This window comes from Cupressus sempervirens, chromosome 8 (assembly GCF_028749045.1).
Source record: "Cupressus sempervirens isolate cs-2001-9-10 chromosome 8, ASM2874904v1, whole genome shotgun sequence".
Lineage (NCBI taxonomy): Eukaryota > Viridiplantae > Streptophyta > Pinopsida > Cupressales > Cupressaceae > Cupressus > Cupressus sempervirens.
The window spans coordinates 598,334,078-598,355,347 of record NC_143125.1 but is presented as its reverse complement, the minus strand read 5'-3'; positions in this window follow the sequence as shown (position 1 = coordinate 598,355,347).

Here is a 21,270-nt window from a genome sequence, read left to right as displayed (position 1 = left end):
ACAGGATCTACAACCTATTGCACCACCTTGGCCTTTCGCTTGTTGGGGCCTTGATCTAGTTGGAACTATCACACCCCTCTCGTCTGATGGACATAAATGGATAATAATAGCTACAGACTATTTCACTAAATGGGTGGAAGCAGTCCCCCTAGTCTCAGGAACAGGAGTTCATGTCTCCAAGTTCATCTTGTACCACATTGTTTGCCTCTTCGGCATCCCATCCACCATCTTCACCAACCATTGAGGTAACTTTGAAAATATCAACATGGAAGAATTATGCACTTCCCTCCGTATCCATCACCGCTTTTCTAGCCCATATTTCCCACAAGGTAATGGCCAGGCAAAGGCAACTAACAAAACCCTCCTCAAAATCCTAAAGAAATTTTTCAATGATTCCGGCTGTGATTGGCACCTACAAAAAAATCCAGCCCTATGGGCCTATCAAACTTCCTTCTGTACATCCACAAGCACAACTCCATACTCCCTAGTCTATGGTGCCGAAGCAGTACTACCTATAGAGGTTGAACTTCCCTCCTTGTGCATATCTTTGCAAGGGCAAATATCAGATGAAGAATACAGAGTAGCTTGGCTCACCCAGCTAGATCTCTTAGACGAGAAGCGACAACAAGCCTATGATCATCTCACAGTCTATCAAACTCGTCTCAAAAGGAATTTTAACAAGAAGGTGCTTCCATGACACTTTCAGCCAGGTGACATGGTTCTCAAAGAAAACATGAAAGTCCAAGTGGATTGAGAAAAGAAAGGCAAGTTTGAACCTACATGGCTTGGTCCTTATGTTGTCACTACTTCCTTTGGCTTCGGAGCCTATCAGCTATCTACATTGAAAGGAGAACTCTTGAATGATCCTACTAACATCATTCATCTCACGAAGTTCTATGCTTGAAGATCCTTGGTATACCTATCTTTTGAAAAAAAAAAAAAAAAATAGTAAAGAGAAATAAGCATCCAATGGTGAAAACTTGGCAATTCAAGTGCCTTGGATAGGTACCTTGGTGAAAACCTGGTAATTCAGGCACCTTGTGTACTAAGACTAATCCATTATCTATTACTATCATATCCCTCATCCATTCACCCACTATCCCATAAAATACTTGCTTGTTCCCTTGGTGTTCCAACCAAATATCCAAAATCTAATGGAGCTTGTAAATACCTCCTGTACAGCTTGTAAAATCTTGTACCTCAGCTTGTAAAATCTTGTACCAAAGCTTGTATTATACCTTGTAAATCTTGTACCATACCTTGTATATGTAAATCTTGTCCAAAGTTTGTACCATATTCTAGCCTGTAAATAATCTTGTATCCTAGCTTGTATACTATCACGTGCACACACAAAAACCCATTTTCACTTAAGCTTTTAGCAAACCATCTACCTATCCACCTATCACCTATTATAGACATCCCATCCTTCACAAACATTTCCATCTCACAAAAACCAAAACATGAACAAACTTGTACATTTGTAACATATCTCGGTCAGTTAGCTTGTACATCCTCTTTAGCTTAGTACCATTGTATCTATCCAGCTTTCGTGTCAGTTCCTCCTTGATCAGCATCTTGCACACATTGTACAACCCTTGGTTAGCTATTCCAATGCATCCTTTAGTTAGATATCCTGTCATCAAAGTGTTATGCTTCTTAGTTTAGCTTGCCAAATGCATCACTCCTCCAGATCCATCAGCTTAGGTGCTCTCCGATAGGTCCTTGCAGGATATAGCTTTCCTCATGTCTGATCTTGGTTCATTAGTACCTCGTCCTACCCATCTCATTGGCAAATAGCTCTCCTTTGGATTTTCACTTTCTTTTGATTTGGGATCTTCCCTTTTGGGTCTTGAAGTATCTTTTCCAAGAAATCTCCTTGTTCCCTCCTCAAGGTTCCCACGATCTTCCATATCATGGTATGCTACGAATGGGGCAATTAGAGCATAAGGTCTTGATCAGGTCTTTCATTTGTTTTTCTTTTTTGCTTGTGGGTTCTCCAGTGTTGTTTCCATGCTGCTTCCTCTAGGATTCATGTGTGATGTTGGGGCAATCCTTGCGTGTTTGTTTTGAGTCAGTTTGTCAGTCCTCTGGATGGTTGGTTACACAGCCTTGATGTTCTTGGTAACCTTGGTAATTAACCAACAGTCCTATAGAAAATCTAATGCTCAACTACATGGTGGTACTTCTCTTTGAAGTATCCCCCTACTCAAAAAAGCTTCAATGGTTTTCCTTCATCTCCATTATCCCCCATCCATATCCAGCATCTATCTCTCCTACCCCAACTTATGCATTCGTATCTCTTTGAATCATTCCTCACCTTTAGCTTTAGGGATCCACCAATCCAAATCAATCCACCAAGCCTCATCTTTCGAGATCCACAATCCTTGTCCTATCCTGTTGCATCACCTTTATAATCCCCTCATCCATCTCCCTATCCTCGATTCATTTTTATAGTGCTCCGCTCCTTCATCCTCCACCTTCCCTAAAGTCTTAAGCTTCCTTCCTCTTGTGCATCTGATTCTCCTTTATCATTCTCCCATAGTGAGAGTTTGAGCTAATTCAGCCCCTTCTCTTTGCCAATCTGAGTTTCCTTGCTCATCTGAGATTCTTGTACTTTTCAAGAAGCCATCGAGCCTCACTTGCTCTCCCTACTGCCTTCTTCAGGGGGCATCTCATAGTCCATTCTCTCCTCTTCTATTCTAGCCTTGGGCATCTTATTTTCCTATCTTTGATGCCATGCCACTTGCAGCATCACATCAAAGAGGGGCAAAATGTAGTCACCTAAAAACTTTTAGAAAATAAAGTATTTTTATTTTCTGAAAAAGTCCTGATGACATCATCATTTATTAATTAATTAATTTATTTATTTTTATGCCATTAAATCCCTTTATCTTAACTAAAAATATTTTATTTAAGGAATCCCTCTCAAAAATGTTTAAATCTTATTTAAACATTATTTCCTTATTTATTAATTATTTAATTAATAAATTGACCAAAAAACCCAAAATAAATAAAAATTTATTTTCTGCCCAAAACTTTGCAAATTTCCTTAAGACCACTAACCTCTTCCAAAATTTTCTAATCCTTCTTTAATTTTGATTAAAGGCTAATCCCATCATTTCCTACCCCTAATCCCAACTCAAAATATTTATTTAAGATTAAATATTAATCCTCATGTTTATTAAAAAAGTTTTAATAAATATCTCCTCAACCCATACCATTGAAATAAATAAAACTTTATTTATTTCCTAAAAATCTAATTTATCCCCATCCTAAGAAGTTCTAGACTCTTCTAGAAAGTCTTTATCCTCATCCTAGGAAATTCTAGACTATTCTAGAAAGTCTTTGTCCTCATCCAAAGTCTAGACTCTTTTAGAGGATGTCTTTAAACCTAATCCTAATCTCCTCCTAACCTTGTCACATTCCCTAAACATGATTTAAAACTTCCTAACCCAAGCCAAAGTTAAAAAATATCTCCTCCTTCACCCACCCTCATTAAATGTCATCCACTTGCCTATCCCTAAGCTAATCCTAAACCATCCTAATCCATCCTCTAATCATTTGCAGAAGCCTAAGAAAGCTTAAAACCCTCCTAATCAAGCCCAAGCCGAAATTCCTCTCATCTCCCTCAAAATATCTCAACCATAAAACTTTATGAAGCCCATTAGGCCATAAATGACTCTTCCAAGCCCTTTTGTTGCTCTTACAAGTCATTATGAGGATCTTTATGAAGATTTTATCCCTTGAGCCTCCTTTGTTGACTCATCCTTCCCCTTTCCTCCATCCTCTCACCCTATGACATGTGTCACTCCCTGATTGGCTGTAAGCAAGCACAATCCATGTGGTCTCCTCTCATGCAATCTAAGCCCTCCATGAGCTTTTTCCCATCCTTGCATCTTAGCCCTCAATCCCTCAAGCCTGTTGCCTATAAATTGGATCCTTCCCCTTTGCAAAATAACACAATCCATGAATTAAAGTCATAATGCCATTTTGAGAAGCCATTTTACATCAAAACCATACACACACCCAAATTCCAACTCCATTTGAAGCCCTTTTTGAAGCATAAGCTTGAGCATACATCCTATCTATTTAGACAAAGCTACTCAACAAGAGAGCTTCGCATTGAGAGAGCCCATTAATGGCTCATATTTTCAATTGAGAGCTCATCTTAGTCTATCTTGAAGTTTATGAATTTTGTTTAGTTTGTAGAAGCTTTATTTAAATTTGGTTTCTATTAGCATACTAACATTGCTCATATACAGAGACAAGCTTAGAAACAATTTTACTTGTTAACCAATAGATGCATAGTTAACACTACAATCTTGCAAAAAATATGTTGATAACTGAGTGTGCTCGATTAGCATTGGTTCCATTAAACATTCCTTCAACAACTGAGTGAGCTCAATTAATACTCATCTTCTATAGTCTTTCCTTTGATGCCTGAGCAAACTTAGTAGACATTGCCTTTTGAACTAGGCAATCATAGGAATACTCGGTCGACACAAAGAACTATCTTCACTACCCAATTGAGCTTAGCATATACTGATTGATAATGATATGACATTTGTGTAACATCAAAGACAATATCAACTTAATCAATTGTATCCAACACATCTACTATTCTATTTCTAACTTTAGCTAGCTCCAAATATTTTAGCATCACCAAAATTTTTGGACCATTCAAAGCCTATTTATTAATGGGCACTAGACCATTAGGTTTTCTAAATTTATTTGAAAACCTACCTTGGCCCTACTCAGCATGGCTAGGGATATCCATATAGTCAACATCAATATGTAGATGAAATTATGTTATAATTGTTTGTATAAATAGAGGGGAAACTCATCCTTTAGGGGACACATGATATATGTGACCAACCAATCAGGATGTATAAAAGGAGCCACCAAGGGGCTAGTACATCTCATCGTATCATACCCTCTAGTTGTTTTAAATGGTTGATAATGTGGGAACATGCTCTTCACACTCTCTACTAAGATGATATCATCTATCTCTCTTGACCTCATACCACCACCAATACTAAGGGAGAGAGCACCATAAAATGTGTCCAAAATCATACTATCATAAGGGTTAAAACACTTAATAGTGTTGATAATGCCAATCAACTCATCTCTAATCACACTAACCTTATCCCCATCTTGTATTGTAGGTAAAGCCTATAGACTATGATGACTGGCATCAAGTGCACTCTATAACAAATGAAGAGTATTAGTGAATAGTGTTTTCTTAACCTAGGTAGTATTTGTAGATCTAAGTGATGATCCATTGTGTAAAAGACCATGGACACTACCCTTGCCATAATCAACACCATTAGATTCCATAATGATGATATATTATATATATATATATATATACTACCCTTGTGATAATCAACACCATTAGATGCCATAATGATGATACACACACACACACACACACACACACACACACACACACACACACACACACATATCGAAACAAAAAGAGAGATGATAATAAAGATCTATTCATTGTTATAAAAATAGTGTTCTCAAAACGTACTAAATAAAATTTAAGTACAATTTAAGCATATTCTTCAACATATAGATAAAATTAAATAGATTACATTTTGATTTCAATAATAGATACAAATGAGTGTTTTTCTGTGTGTGTGTGTGTGTGTGTGTGTGTGTGTGTGTGTGTGTGGGTGTGTGTGTGTGTGTGTGTGTGTGTGTATGTGTGTGTGTGTGGGTGTGTGTGTGTGTGTGTGTGTGTGTGTGTGTGTGTGTGTGTGTGTGTGTGTGTGTGTGTGTGTGTGTGTGTGTGTGTGTGTGTGTGTTCAACATATAGATAAAATTAAATAGATTACATTTTGATTTCAATAATAGATACAAATGAGTGTTTTTGTGTGTGTGTGTGTGTGTGTGTGTGTGTGTGTGTGTGTGTGTGTGTGTGTGTGTGTGTGTGTGTGTGTGTGTGTGTGTGTGAGAGAGAGAGAGAGAGAGAGAGAGAGTCAGGGTGGGGGGTGGGGTTCAATTAAGTTTTAATTAGGTTCAATATAAGAGATATGATTTGGTTCAATGTGAGGGTTTTAGGTAATAGTTTCACTTGGTTGAATGTTAGGGTTTTACTTAGCTATAAAGTTTTCTAGTATTTTCTACATTTTTTTTAATTTTTCAAATATTTATAGTATTTTCTAAAGTTTTGTCAAAAATATTTTGATGTTTCCCAACATTAACAAAGTAAATTTTTTAAATAATTTCTCTAAATTAATTTCTAACAATAATGAACAATTTTTTTCATATTCATCTACTAATAGTGAAATAATGTTTTGTAATTTATATAATATTTCTATTGTTTTCTCAAGTTTACAAAATTTAAAATATTGTCTAACTTGTCAATATTAAAAAAAGTTTTAGACATATATGACAAATAAAACAAAAATTTGCACATATCTTTTGTAAAAACTAATACACTATATTAAAATAGATATTTGTCAAACTAAAATTAATTAAACTATTTAAAATAGAAAAATATTTTTTTTTTATAAAACTATTAGTTTACTAAGAAAACATAAAATAAAACATTAAAAAAGCTAAAACACTAAAAGAAATGTTGACATACCTAATCTAGTAGAAATAATCTTGTAGCCCCCTCCCACTCTATAATCCCAGCAATTCCTTGCATTCAAATGAGCCACTATTTGGTCTTTTTTTAATTCATATAGTTTTTTAGAGTTTTGGTTAGAATTGAATTGGTTCTAAATTTTTTGACAAAGTCAATTATGACTCAAAAGATTCTACACACATACATGTCACTAGATGGTTAGTGAACACCATGTAGATTTGGCTAAGTCCTATTTGGTCAAGTCATTTCAAGTCAAATTTGTAAAGTTGGTAGTAAGGGTGACAAAAATCCATGCATTCACCCATCAACCTACTCACCAAAGTAGTTGTCTTGGAACTATTCTTTATGAGATTATCAACAAGGTACTCTTGGCTAGAGTTCACATGATCTAATGGAATTCATGGAGGCTTGGAACATGGTGGTGGTTGTTGAGGGGCAACCATTTTAAGGTTTTTTCATTTGGGGTTGCACCTTGAGCTCATTGTGGTTTAGTTTGGATTGTTTTTTCAGGGTTAATGTTTGCTTCATCCATAGGAGGTGGTCTTTAGTCTCCTTTGTGTTTACCAGGTCTAGATATATCTAAATATTAAATGATTATAAAATAATCTAATTGATTAAAAAATTTAAAATAATAAAAAGTATAATACAAAAAAAAACAATAACTAACATTTTTGTGGATGTTTCATCAAAGATTGCTGACAAACAAGAGAAATTCTACATTGAAGGAGCCAAATCTAGTTATGTTAGTGGTCTTTTTCTGAGTTTAAGCTTTATTGTATTCAAAATTTGGCATGAATAATGACCTGGTCTATGGGCATACAAATGTTTATTTTTTATAGTATTAACATGATCACATTTTCAGTAAGTATTAAATTGATAATGATATTTTTAAAAATATTTTTTACTTGGATCAATATCAAACCAATGCCATTTTTTAATGTTATTTAAAAGCACACATAATGTGATCATGTTTTGTGTACTTTTCACATTTTTGCACACCATCTTGGTGCACTCACCCATATGTATGTACATATATGTGTACATGCATAAACCCCAACCATATATTTCATACATATACACCAAATACCAAGTATACATATGCATCCTTATATATAAAATTGGCTTATGTATATACACATATGCATATATTTACATGCATAGATAATTTGGTGTCATGTTATTGATATTATAAGACATGCCTATACATTAGGAAACTCTAACCAATAACTCAATTACAAAGGTATAAACTTGCACAAATTTTAATTCATTCTTAGTGATTTCTTTTATTATTAAATGATAAGTAATTTAACAAGTTATATCATGGTCATCCAACATAGAATATTTCTTTACTAGTCATTTACCCTTTAGCCATGGTGGTTTAGGGCTCGAACCTACTTTTTGAGTGATGGTGGTGCCCTGCCCCCTCACCGTTCATGTCAAAATCCTTTATGGCAATGTTACCCCACTTTGACGTTCCCTTGCAAGGAAATTCTACATGATTATATAATACTCCTGAATATAATAATAATTTACCATAACATGTTATTATTCATAAAACATCATAATGTATAACCTCCATTTGACTTGGCATGATCAATAACATATTAGAAATAGGATATACTAGGAATGGGGGGTAAATTGTTATTTCACTAACTTTTGCCCAAAATTGTATATATTTAATAACTCTATATCTTGCATACAAAAGTAAACTTACCATGCTAAATAGTAAATTCAACTATGCAATAAATAAACTCATCAGACCATTTTTTGTTAACTAGGGAAATCTTGGCCAAGTGAAAACCCTTGTGGGGATGGTAATCTCTATTGAAAATAGATGGATACATGTATGATAAATATGTTTCAATCATTGTTTTTTCATTCATATCAAACCTGCTACTTGCTTGTAAGACAATTTCTTATATGATTTGAGTACTATCATTTTTTTTTATTGATAAAGACAATTTTATCAAATGAAGTAACAATAACACCTAGAGGAAAGGTTGAGTTATGAAATAGAAAAGGAGTACAAGGATCACTTAAGATAGTGATATTATAGTACATCGCTAATCTACTTAAGTTTTCAAAGCATGGATACACTGATTAAGTTTAGAAGAACGAGTTAAAAAAAAATTGTTTCCCAAGCTTAACAATCTACATAGTAGGTGCCAAGAAAAGTTAGTGTAAGCTGAGAAGAAAATTAGTTAGAGCCAAGCAAAGTCAATTTCAGTGTAAGTTGAGTGAGACAATGTAAGCAAAGTAAAGTTTAGTTGATGTCATGTACTAGTAAAATTTAGTTTGTACTGAGTGTTTTGATAGTAATGTAGTATGTTCTGAGCACTAGAAGCAAGTTAATGCCAAGTGTCAACATTATGAGAAAACATGAAAATTTAATGAATCTGAGCTGACAAGTTTGATTTCTTAGATTGTGTAAACTATGTGGAAGATAAACTTGATGAGGTAGTTGCACAAAATTCATGGTGAACAATTTTGAGGTGAATTCAAAGAGGATTGAAGGAGAATTTTCTAGAAAGGGATGAAATAATATGGTGGGTAGATTCATTGAATCCTACCTAATCTAACCTAACCCTAAAATGGATGATGGAGGATGAAAGGAAAATGATCTTAATTTTCTATTTATAGAGATGGTTGGTGAGAAGCTAAGGTTGTCATGTGTGAGAACCTAAGGAAAAGAAGTTATCTAAAATAGTGCTTCATTCAATGACTTGAGAGAAGAGACTACATTGGCAAGCAAAGCAAGAAGGCTTAAGGGTATGGATGATTGAAGAGTGAACAAGCTCTTAGAGATGAAGTGTGTGAAATTAAAGAAAAATGGAGGACTAAAATAGAGATATATAATCTGCAAGTGTGATGTAAGTCATTATTAGGTCAAGCCTTACTATTACTTTATAATCATTGTACCAGTTGAGTGTAAATCATTTGGATTAAGGTTGACTTAATAGTCATTTGTTAATCTTTAACTGGGTGACATTCCAAGTGAATGATCTAAAGTCCTCTAACAAGGCTCACTCCTAACAAGGTAATTGAAATCCTTTAACCATATCATATTTAACAGTGTCTATTATAACATTTTATTACAGGGTTGGCCTCTCATAGGGCATCTCTTAGGAAGAGTGAGAATGAGTAGCATGTTACTCATGTTTTTCCCCAAATTGGCTTTCAATGTTAAATCATTGTGTCAAATGTGTTATTCCATCCATTATGTTTCATGCTTACATTTCTGCAAAGTTGATTTGATAGTAGTAGAAGTATCCAAGGTTAATAGAGATAACTTTCATGCATAGAGAATTTTGATGAAGCTACACCTAAGAAGTCTTGGAGATCATATATAAACCACCATTTCTAATGAGCATATTGATCTTCTTGGAGCCATATCTAATAAAGATCTAAAAAAGAAGAAATAACACAACCAAGAAATGTTGGAGATTTCCTTTTTCCTAAGTTATGCCAAGTTTGATGATATCAAGGGTTGTAATAGTGCAAAGAAAATGTGGGATGCACTACACACCATATATAGAGGTGATGCAAATGTTCTAAGAGTCAAAGTTGAAAGTCTTAAAGATAATTTCAATGATATGAGAATGGAAGAAGGTAAGAATATTTCTCAATATTTATCTAGGATAAAGGATGTTGTTAATGCAATATGGGGATCTACCAGTACAATAGCTGATGATACTATACTAAGAAAAGTTTTGAGAACACTGTTGCCCATTTATTCTATTAGAGTTTCTATAGTAAAAGAAATGATATTTATACCAAGTTCCAATCCAAGTCTTGAAGGTCTAGTAGGTATGCTCACTATTTTTGAGCTATCTAATTTTGATAATTACAAACCTGACATGAATCTACTTTCAAAGCCAACCTATCATTGAAGGAACCTAATGAGAATAAGAAGAAAAAGGTAAAATATGTGTCTAGTGATAGGGATATAGATGCCAAAGATGTAGAAAAACTTGAAGCACTACTAGCACAAAGATTTCATAGAGGTAAAGGAAAGTTCAGAGGTAAGTTACCTATCACGTGTTTCAATTGCATTGAGGTTGGTGATATTGCTGCTGGATGTCTAGAGAAGATGAATTATAGAGGTGGAGACAAGTACAAAAGTAAAAGAGATGAAGACAAAAAAAATTACTATGACAAAGGCAAGAAGTCTTGCTAGATTGTTGAAGAGGAAACAAAAGATAGATTTGACGATCATGATGATGAAGTTGTGCATGTTTCAATGAAGGATGAACCTAACCAAGATGAGGCAACTGCACTAGTGTCTTGTGTGAACAAGAATGACAAATAGATCAATAAAAGTGGATGTCCATATCACATGAATATAGATAAAATTAAGTTCTTTAAATTGAATTATTATGATACAAATAGTGTAAGGTTTGGTAATGATGCACCCAATCTGATAAAAGAAAAAGGTTCTAGAAAATTAACAGAAAAGATTTTAAGGGAAAATGCTTATTATATTGAAGGACCTAATTATAAGTTGTCAATTATGTCGCATCTGAATAACTTATACCTTGTAAGGTTCAATTTGAGAATAAGATTTCTAAGATATATGAAACCAACAGAAAACTAATTGGAAAAGGTGATCAAACTAGAGGTAATCTATTCTACCTTGTTATAGAGGATGCTACTTGCTTAATTATAAAATTTGATGATGTGTAGTCATGGAACTTGAGGTTATGTGATGTTGATTTTGATAACTTGGTTAGTATCAGTAACATGAGAAGAGTTAGAGGATTGCCTATGTTGAAGAAGCTTGAAAATATAATTTGCAAATAATATCAATTAGGTAAAATGTCGAAGTCATGTTTTAAGAGTAAGACTCATACCTTTAAAGGAATATTAGAGAGTGTTCATATTGACTTCTGTGGACCAATTGATGTGAAAAGATACAAAGGAGATAAGTACATTATGCTATTTGTTGATGATTATTATAAAATGATGGCAGTTATTAAATTTTTTCCAAATATTTAAGTGGTACTTAGCAAGAGTTGAGAAAGAAACAAGTAAAATTCTAAAATGTTTGAGATCTGAGAGAGGAGGAGAATTTACATCAAATGAGTTTGAGGTGTTTTGTAATGATAGAGGAATCCAAAGAAAAACATTTCCTCCTAGAACTCCTCCGAAAAATGGAATTGCTAAAAGAAGGAATAGGTGTTTAATGGATTGTACTAGAACACTCATGATGGAGAAGAATGTTGGTTTGAAATACTAGAGAGAAGCTGTAAATACATATGTCTACACCTTGAACCATGTACAAGTTAAGAAAGGTACTCATTCAACACCTTTTCAACTATGGTATGGGTACTCACCCAATGTAAAATATTTTAAGGTATTTGGAAGCAAGTGTTATATTCTCAAAGATTTCACGAATGGTAAATTAGATGCAAAAAGTTAAGAAGGTATATTCCTTGGTTATTCCATAAGAATGTGAGGCCTCACCCTAACCCATCTTAGCATAGTTGATACATTATTATTTTGATACTCATGACTCGATATCTAGAGACACTATCAGATACACTAAACGTTATTATGCTATTTTATGTGGTGTGATGTTTTACCTTCAGATGTTTAATTAAGTTATTTAATGCTTTATGAACATGTATACTAATGAAGTAGTGTACAAGGTGAATCCAAAATTAACACTTCAATTATGGAAATTTAGTGGTTAAGTATATGAGGAGATTAGAGATTAATAGTTAATTGATTGAAAGATTATGTTCTAAGTTGTTTGGTTTATCCTGATAAGTTTTGTGTGTGTGTGTGTGTGTGTGTGTGTGTGTGTGTGTGTGTGTGTGTGTGTGTGTGTGTGTGTGTGTGTCTGTGTGTGTGATTTTATTGAGCTATTGATGTGTGCAATGAGTGTGTAGGATATTTTACATAAGAAATCTAATTGAAAAATGAAATTTAACCCTATTTATTGGTTATGGAAACCAAGCTTAAGTCTAACAAAAGGTGCAAGTCCCATTGTTTGTATTTTATTTGTATCATGGATTGGATGAATGTATCATTTTGTAATCTTTAAATGTTAATGTTTTGTAATAATGTTTTTATAGTGTCGCTTTAAACTCATGAATTGCATATGCATTCCAACATGATAGTTAGTACTAATCAAGTAACCTAAAGATCTAAGTTGGACTAGGTTAGTGACCTTTTTACTAATCTATTAGTAATCGAGATAAATTAGTCCTAATCTAGATTAGTGTTTAATGTGAATTTCTAAAGGTTGTTAGAAAGTCATATATTTAATAGCTTTTTATAGGTCCCTAATTAATCCTAAAGTCCTAAAATCATGAAAACTAAGTACCTAAGGGATATGGGTATGGGTTGGCGGCATTTTCCACCCACCTGGCCCCTTTTTTGACTTTTATTATCACTCAAAAACCCCATTTTTGCTTTATTGCGAAAATTTATTGTTTCCATCATGATTTGGATAACTTTAACTCCACCTTGAGGTTAGCCTTATGTCTAGTTGAGTTAAAGCCTCTAGAACTTTAGGCAAGTGGGGGAGTTATTACTTTTGAGAGTGGTTGAGTTTAGGATCTTATTTAGAGGCAATTTTGAGAGGGTTTGAGTGTTCACCCAACCTCTAGTTTTAGAGTGCAAATCAGGATTGAAGGAGAAGGAGAAGGAAGTGAATGCTCATCTCAAGCTTGTTCAATTTACGTAACCCCATTTGGAAGGTACGAATACTTCAGCTCATTTTTTTCATGTTGTATTTAATGTTTCAATTTTATTGCATATGTATGTTCGTCTGTGTGTTGAGGAGGAATTGAAATAGGTTTTCTTGAATATGTTCCTTTGGTTTTTCTTTTTCTTTGAATTTTGAAGCTATTGTATGGGTTGTATTGACATTACTCACCCTCAGATAGGGTACAAGTGGCCATGTATAGGATGAGGTCTTTAGTTGGACTTCGACAGTGTAGTCTCTTCTTAGGACAAGAAGAGGGAGAGAGGGTAGGGTGTTATGGGCCCCTACTCATCAACTCAAAGAAAGTGTATGAGTTTTGGAAATTAAGAAATGGAAGAACAAAAGTTTTTGAATTTTTAGCCCCAATAGGGCACCTTTTTTGGTCTTGTGTCTGACATCTCCTATTGAAAAAATCCACCTTCTCCCTAGTCTAGTTCAATGTCAAACTTCTTGTGCAAACCAAGATGGGAGTGAATGTTTGATTTTGTTTTAATGTTATGACTGGTTGTCCCTTGGTCAATTTTCATTCTCTCCATGATCACCATGATGTACTGCAGAATTTGTAATGGATCCCTTGTTAAGGGCCAGGAAGGAAATTTAGAATTGTATGGGATTTCAAATATGTTGGGAGTTTTTCCCTTGGGATAATATCTTGTGTAAAAATGTTACATTTAAACTTATTGTTGAAATGGAAATGATGTCAAGTTTTCTTACTAGTTCTTTCCTGATGGAGCCTTTGAATAAGGTGGTTTAATAGAAAAAGAGATTTAGTGATATTCTTGCATTTGAGTCTTATAGTATTTTAGTTTATGCATGTGTGTGTGTTGAAAAATAGTTAAAATGGTGACATACAATTTATGCAATTTTGAGTTCAATTATGTTAAGGAAAAATTTATGTCATGGTTGGAACTTTAGTTTAATTTTGCAATTTTTAGGAGATAAAATAAATGTTACATTGTTGTTAAAATAATTATTCAACCCCTTTGTTTAACTAAATATTTAGTAAATTTAATTAGAAAAGGGAAAATATATAAAACTCCTTGTTATAAAATAAATTTTCTTAGATAATCCACACTTAGACAAAAATAGGCTTGAGAAAAAAAGTAGGCTTACTTGTCTTAAAATTCCAACACTTTGAATTTTTTTCCCTCCTAGGAGTAGAAAGCCCTCTAGAATTTGTATGGACAAAATGACTTATTTCCCATGTTGTAATAGAGAATATTCTCTATGGATACTTTATTTTAAATCTTAAATTCAAAAAAAATAAAATTATATTTTTAATATCCTAAATATCCTAGGATTCTACCCACTTTACTTTATAACATAATTGATGTCCTATCTTCCTTAATCCCTAAGCTAAACCTTTACTTTAAATCATTACTAGCCCTAGAGACCTAGTCATTAGTTTTGGAAACATGGAGAAAGAATGGAGTTTTTTTATTTTATAAAACAAAACTCGAAAGTTAGAACATTTATTTCCAAGATCAACTTTAACAATCCCATGATGCGACAAGGGACTCAAAACTTATCATCTTCCCTCCATGTGACTTCTACTTGCCAGCAAGTAGTTGAATTTGACTTGGGATTACGTGGGCCTATGCATAGCATGTCTAACATATTTATTACTTAACAAATGAAATTGATGGGGCAGTTTAAATGAGTGCAGATTGGTTTAAGTTTCAAACCCCTTTTTGCTACATTGTTAATGGTATTAATGGTGGCTAGTTCTAAAACTTTTCAAACTCTTCACTTTTTACCTTTTTCCATCCTTGGCCTAGGCATATTTGTCCATATATTTCTTTGCTATGATATTCTTGTCCCAGTAAGCACATTGATTGACTTTGAACAACATGCTACCCTGGGACAACATGGGGGGGGTGTTGTTTGGGACTTGAGCCCACATAGAGGAAACGTTTTAGGTGTGGGGTAGTTAGAATGGGACAGGTAAGTAATGTTAAGTAGATAGTGTTTTTATAATTGTTAGTAATTAATGTGTTTTTTCAAATGTTACTAAATTTAATTAATGAAATTTAGTTAGTTTATTATTTTAGGATTAGTATTATTAAGTGTTAGTTAAAGTTTTAAAATATTAGTTAGCTTTGTTTTAGGAAATTTAATTATGTTTTAAATTTTAGTCATTAAGTATATATTTTTAATGTTGGCAATTATAATTTAGTTTTAATTAAATTTAGTTCTAGTTTAGTGTTAGTTTTTAATAAAGTAGTAATTAGTATATGTTAATATTAGAAATTATTTTAGTGTTAGAATGATTTTAATTATTGGATTGTAATTAGATATGTTAGTTTTATTATTGGTTTAATATGTTGTTAAGTTGAGTTAGTTGATTTATTTAATTTATTTGAAGAACTAATTTTTGAATCATTACGATAGTAATAAGTGCAAAGTTTGATATAGCATTGTTGTGAAAGGTTATAAAGATATGTTAGTCAATTGATTTTAATATTTCAAAATAATTAGATTTATATTTATTTATATTTTTATCTGAATAATTTAAATGTATTATTCATTAATATTTTAAAAGTAAATAAAGGTGACAATGTGTTAAATCTTTTAATAAATGTAAATTGGATTGTCTAAATTAATTATTTAGTTTAATAATGTAAGTTTAATTAAATGATCTATTCCTACACATTGATTTTAAAACTAAATAGAATGTCAAGGTCTCAATTTAGGAACCTGTTTCTATCTACATTGTACCTACCACTTTAACTTATTCAAACAAACATGTCAACTTAGTGGAATTAATTATTATTTTTTAAATAAAGAATTTACATGTGTTTTTGTACCTGTATTTTGGTCATGACATTTTGGTATTAGAGCCTGTGTTTCAACAGTAGGAACCTAAAACCATTATGTTTCTAAAACTTAATCTAAACTTTAAACTATGAAGGATGCCTCCCATCACATGAAGCAACCAACAAGGTAGAGGTCATAGGGAAAGAGGTGGCATAGCAAAATAGGAGGATGGACCACCACCACCACCAAACCTAAACTAGGAAATTTTTTATGTCTTTCAAACATTGATTAGTGTAGTTGAGCAGAGACCACCACCTATAGTACAGCCAGGGCAATAGATTGTCAAAGAGTAAGTAGAGGGACATAGAGGAGGTGGGGCTAGTGGAAAAGAGAGGAGGAGTCCCCCACTGAGGCAAGTGGAGGGATAGGGTGAGCATGAGGGTGAGTCAATACATAAGAGAGGACCACCACTTGATAGACCTCCTTGACATGTAGGATATGATATCAAAGAGTTGATATGACTCTAGCCACCATTCTATATTGGTTCCACTGAGGGAATAGTAGCAGAGGCCTGGTTATAGAGTCTACAACAGTGCTTTGGATTAAGTCCTTATGGGAGTAATCTAAAGGCATGCCTAGTAGTCCATCATTTGAGGGGAGATGCCTCCAATTGGTGGCATTATGAGGAGACTATACGAGGAGTGAGGATGGATACCCTCACATGGGAGTCATTCTTGGAGAGATTCTAGGAGAGGTACCTATCTGAGCACTTTAGACACAAGAAGATAAAGGAATTTCATTCTCTATATGAGAGGGGTCTCACAGTAGCTCAGTATGAGAACAAGTTTCTTGGGCTCCTTCTTTATGTTGAATACATGAAGGATGAAAAATTGTGAGTACATCACTTCATCATGGGACTAAATTTCTCACTCCAAGGTCTAGTCTATTTGACCTTCCCTACCACCTTCAAACGGGTAGTTGAGATAGCACTAGTTGCTAAGGAAACTTGGGGTGGATAGGAGTCATGGGATTGGTCTCAGAACCAAAACTCTACCCAGAAGAAACCCCCTTGAAAAGGGAAACAAAACTATATAGTAGGGTCCTCTAAGGGTCAAGCGTCTCAGTAGCAAAAACCATAGCAGCAACAACAACAGAAACCCTCATAGGGTTCTCAAGGCTCCAATCCCAAGTAGTGGCAGTCATAGGGTCCCAAATAGGATTAGAATGTGTAGGCCCCACAATCATAGTTATTGAAGACTCAACAATCTTTCAGGGGTGGATATAGTGGATCTAGCAGGTCAAGAAGCCCACAATAGTCTAGATCACAAGGTGTATGGTCTTAAACCTGAGGACCATGCTACACTTGTCATGGCATGGGTCATATAGCTAGAGAGTGTCCGTAGGGATAGTCATCTAGTGGTTAGAGAGGGGCTTTTTAGAGTTGGCAGTTGGAGACATGGGCAGATCCCATAAAGTTTTTGCAAGCTGAGCATTAGGCCACAATTATCAAGGCTACAGGTATAATATAGGGTAGTATGGTTGTTTTATTTGATTTTGGAGCTACTGAATCATTTACATCTCCATATGTAGTGGAGCATTGCAAGCTAGTGGTAGTTAGATAGGATGTTAGTTGGGAAGTAGAGTTAGCTTTAGGAGCCAGAGTGTCAGTTAGTTTCATGGTGCATAATTGCCTGATTCAGATTGGAGACATGTCTACAATGTATGATCTATACATACCCATCTAGGTTCCTATGATATTTTCCTTGGCGTGGATTGGCTTAATGCCTAGAGTGCTAAGATGGATTATTGACAGAAGAGGGTAGAATGTGTGGACGAGTTTGGGATCTCTAGAGTGATCTTAGAGGTAAAGAGACCAGTATCCCTTCATATGATTTATGCTATTTACCTTATATGGTGCATGTGAAAGGGATGTCATTTGTTTGCTATCATCATTAGATATAGAGAGAAAGATTTAGAGGGAGAACCATGAATCAATGATTTTCCAATCTTGCAACAGCTTTTAGATGTGTTTCCTTCAGAGCTCCCTAGTATGCCTCCACCTAGAGCAGTGGATTTTCATATTGATCTTCTGCTAGGAGCCAAGCTAGTATCGAGGACACTATACAAGATGACTACTCAAGAGCTTAGTGAACTAAAGAATCAGTTGGAGGAACTCTTAGAGAAGGGGCATATTTGACCTAGTGTGTCACCTTGGGGTGCATTAGTGATCTTCATAAAGAAGAAAGATGGATCACTAAGATTGTGTATTGATTATCGACAATTGAACAAAGTAACTGTCAAGAACTTATATCATCTTCCCAGAATTGATGATCTCTTTGATCAGTTATAGGGTGCCTGAGTCTTTTCAAAGATTGATTTGAAGTCATGTTATCATTAGTTGAGGATTGTGGATAGTGATATCCTAAAGACTAAATTCCATATGAGGTATGGTCATTATGAGTTTACTATGGTAACATTTGGCCTCACAAATGCTCTAGCTATATTCATGAGTCTCATGAATGGAATATTCTATACCTTTTTCGATAAGTTTGTTATTTTTTCCTTGATGACATTCTAATATATTCCTATGATGAGAAGGAGCATGAAGAGCACCTGAGATAAGTATTGCAGAAGTTGAGAGAGAATTAGTTGTATGGTAGCTTGTCAAAGTATGCATTGTATAGACCTGAGATACATTATTTGGGTCATGTCATATAAGGCAATGGTGTCTCAGTAGACCCATCAAAGATTAGGGCCATCATGGATTGGAAGACACCTACCAATGTCATTATAGTGAGGAGCTTTATGGGACTAGTAGGATATTACTAACACTTCATTGTGGGATTCTCTAGATTGGCATGCTTAATCATATCTCTTTAGAAGAAGGGGAAGAAGTATGAGTGGATAGAGAATTGTGACAGATCTTTTGAAGAGCTCAAGAGAGCCCTTAGGAGTGCACCAATTCTTCCAATAATAGATCCTTCTGTGGATTTTGTGGTGTGCACTTATGCATCTTTTGATGGTATAGGGTCAGTCGTTATGTAAGATGGATGACCTATTTCCTTTAAGTCTAGAAAATTGAGGACTCATGAACTCAATTAACCCACTCACAACCTAGAGTTTGTGGCAGTGGTTCGTGCTTTAGTGAGGTGGTGACACTTTCTTCTAGGTCATAGATTCAAACTTCATTTTGACCACCAGAGCTTGTAGTAAATATTTACTTAGTTGAACCTTAATGCTAAGAAAAGAAGGTGGATGGAGTTACTTTGTGAGTACAATTTTGATTTTCATTACATCAAGGGAAAGGAGAATGTGGTTGCAGATGTCTTAAGTAGAAGGTGACATGAGCTTTGATTTGTTACTACTTACACTAAGTCTAGAGAGTGGATCCTATAGCACTTGCCAGTGGATGAGCTTTATGCAAAAGTTAGTCAGATAGTGCATCCTCAGAGACCCTTAAAAGGGAATTATTTAGATTATTCCTTGCATAGAGGAAATATGTATGTACCTTCCTTTGGGGGTTTGCATGACCTCATTGTACTTGAGGCTCACAAAGCACCTTATGCAATGCACCCTGGTGTTAAGAAGTTACATGCAAATTTAAGATAGTTATATCACTGGCTAGGCATGAGAGTGTAGATTGCTAGCATTGTTGCAAGATTCCTCGAGTGTTAAAGGGTGAAGACAGAGCACCATCATCTCATTGGGCTTCTTTAGCCTCATGAGATTGTAGAGTGGAAGAGGGATGCTTTATCTATGGATTTTATTGTTGGTCTCCCCATGTCATCTCACCACCATGATGCCATTTTGGTGATAGTTGACATGCTGACCAAGGTTTCCCATTTCTCACCTGTGTGTACTATATACATAGAATGAGACATAGCTCAGGTGTTTTTGCCGGACACTATCAAACTTCATGGCATTCCCTATAAGATCATCTTCAATAGAGACTCACTATTCACCTCATCATTTTTTAGAGAGTTACAGGCAGCATTGGGCACTAGGCTAAACTTTAGTACAATGTACCATCCTCAGACTGACGGTCAGATCAAGTGAGTGAATCAAGTTTTTGAGGACATGTTAATTATGTACATGATGGACCATTAGGTCAAATGGAAGGAATACCTACTTCTTTTCAAGTTTTTCTATAACAGTGGGCACCATTCCTCCATAGGTATGCCACCTTATGAAGCCTTGTATGGAAGACCTTACAGAACACCCTTGAGTTGGGATAGGATCAAGGATCGAGTATCTATAAGTCCTTAGTTAGTAAAGGAGATGGAGAAGCAAGTGACCTTGATTAGATAGCACCTGAGAGAGGCATAGGATAGGCAAAAGAAGTATGCTTATCTAAAGAGGATACATCAAGAGCATTAGGTTGGTGATAGAGTTTCCTTGAGGGTGCAACAACACAAGAGTTTCATTTGATTCAAAAAGGGCTTTAAGTTGACACCCCAGTTCATTGGACCATTTGAGATCCTAGAGAGGATAGGACTAGTTGCATACCATTTAGCTTTTCCTCCTAGCCTATCATGCATCCATAATGTGTTTCACAATTCAATACTTAGAGAAAATATTTTATGATGAGTATCGTATTATAAATTGGGATGCTTTTCAAGTGGAGTCAGATGGGAAGTTAGCACTAGAGCCTATCCGTATTATTGCTTAATGGACCCTAGCTCTTTGAGGCCAAGAGCTAGACTAGGTTAGGGTCCAGTGGGACTATTATGATGAGGTCACAACTTCATGGGTGGATGCAACATGGATGTGAACTCAGTACCCTTATCTTTTTTATGAACTCCAAGAGGAAGTTCATGCCTAGTGAGGGAGGATGTGAAGCCTTGCCCCAAACCATCTTAGCATAGTCGATACATTATTATTTTGATATTCATGACTCGATATGTCGAGGCCCTATCAGATACACTGAACATTATTATGCTATTTTATATGGTGTGATGTTTTACCTTCAAATGTTTAATTATGTTTTTTAATGCTTTATGAACATGTATACTAATGAAGTAGTGTAGAAGGTGAATGCAAAATTAACACTTTGATTATTTAAATTTAGTGGTTAAGTATATGAGGAGATTAGATATAAATAGTTAATTTATTGAAAGATTATGTTTTGAATTTTGTGGTTTATCTTGATGAGTTGTGTGTGTGTGTGTGTGTGGGTGTGTGTGTGTGTGTGCACGCGCAT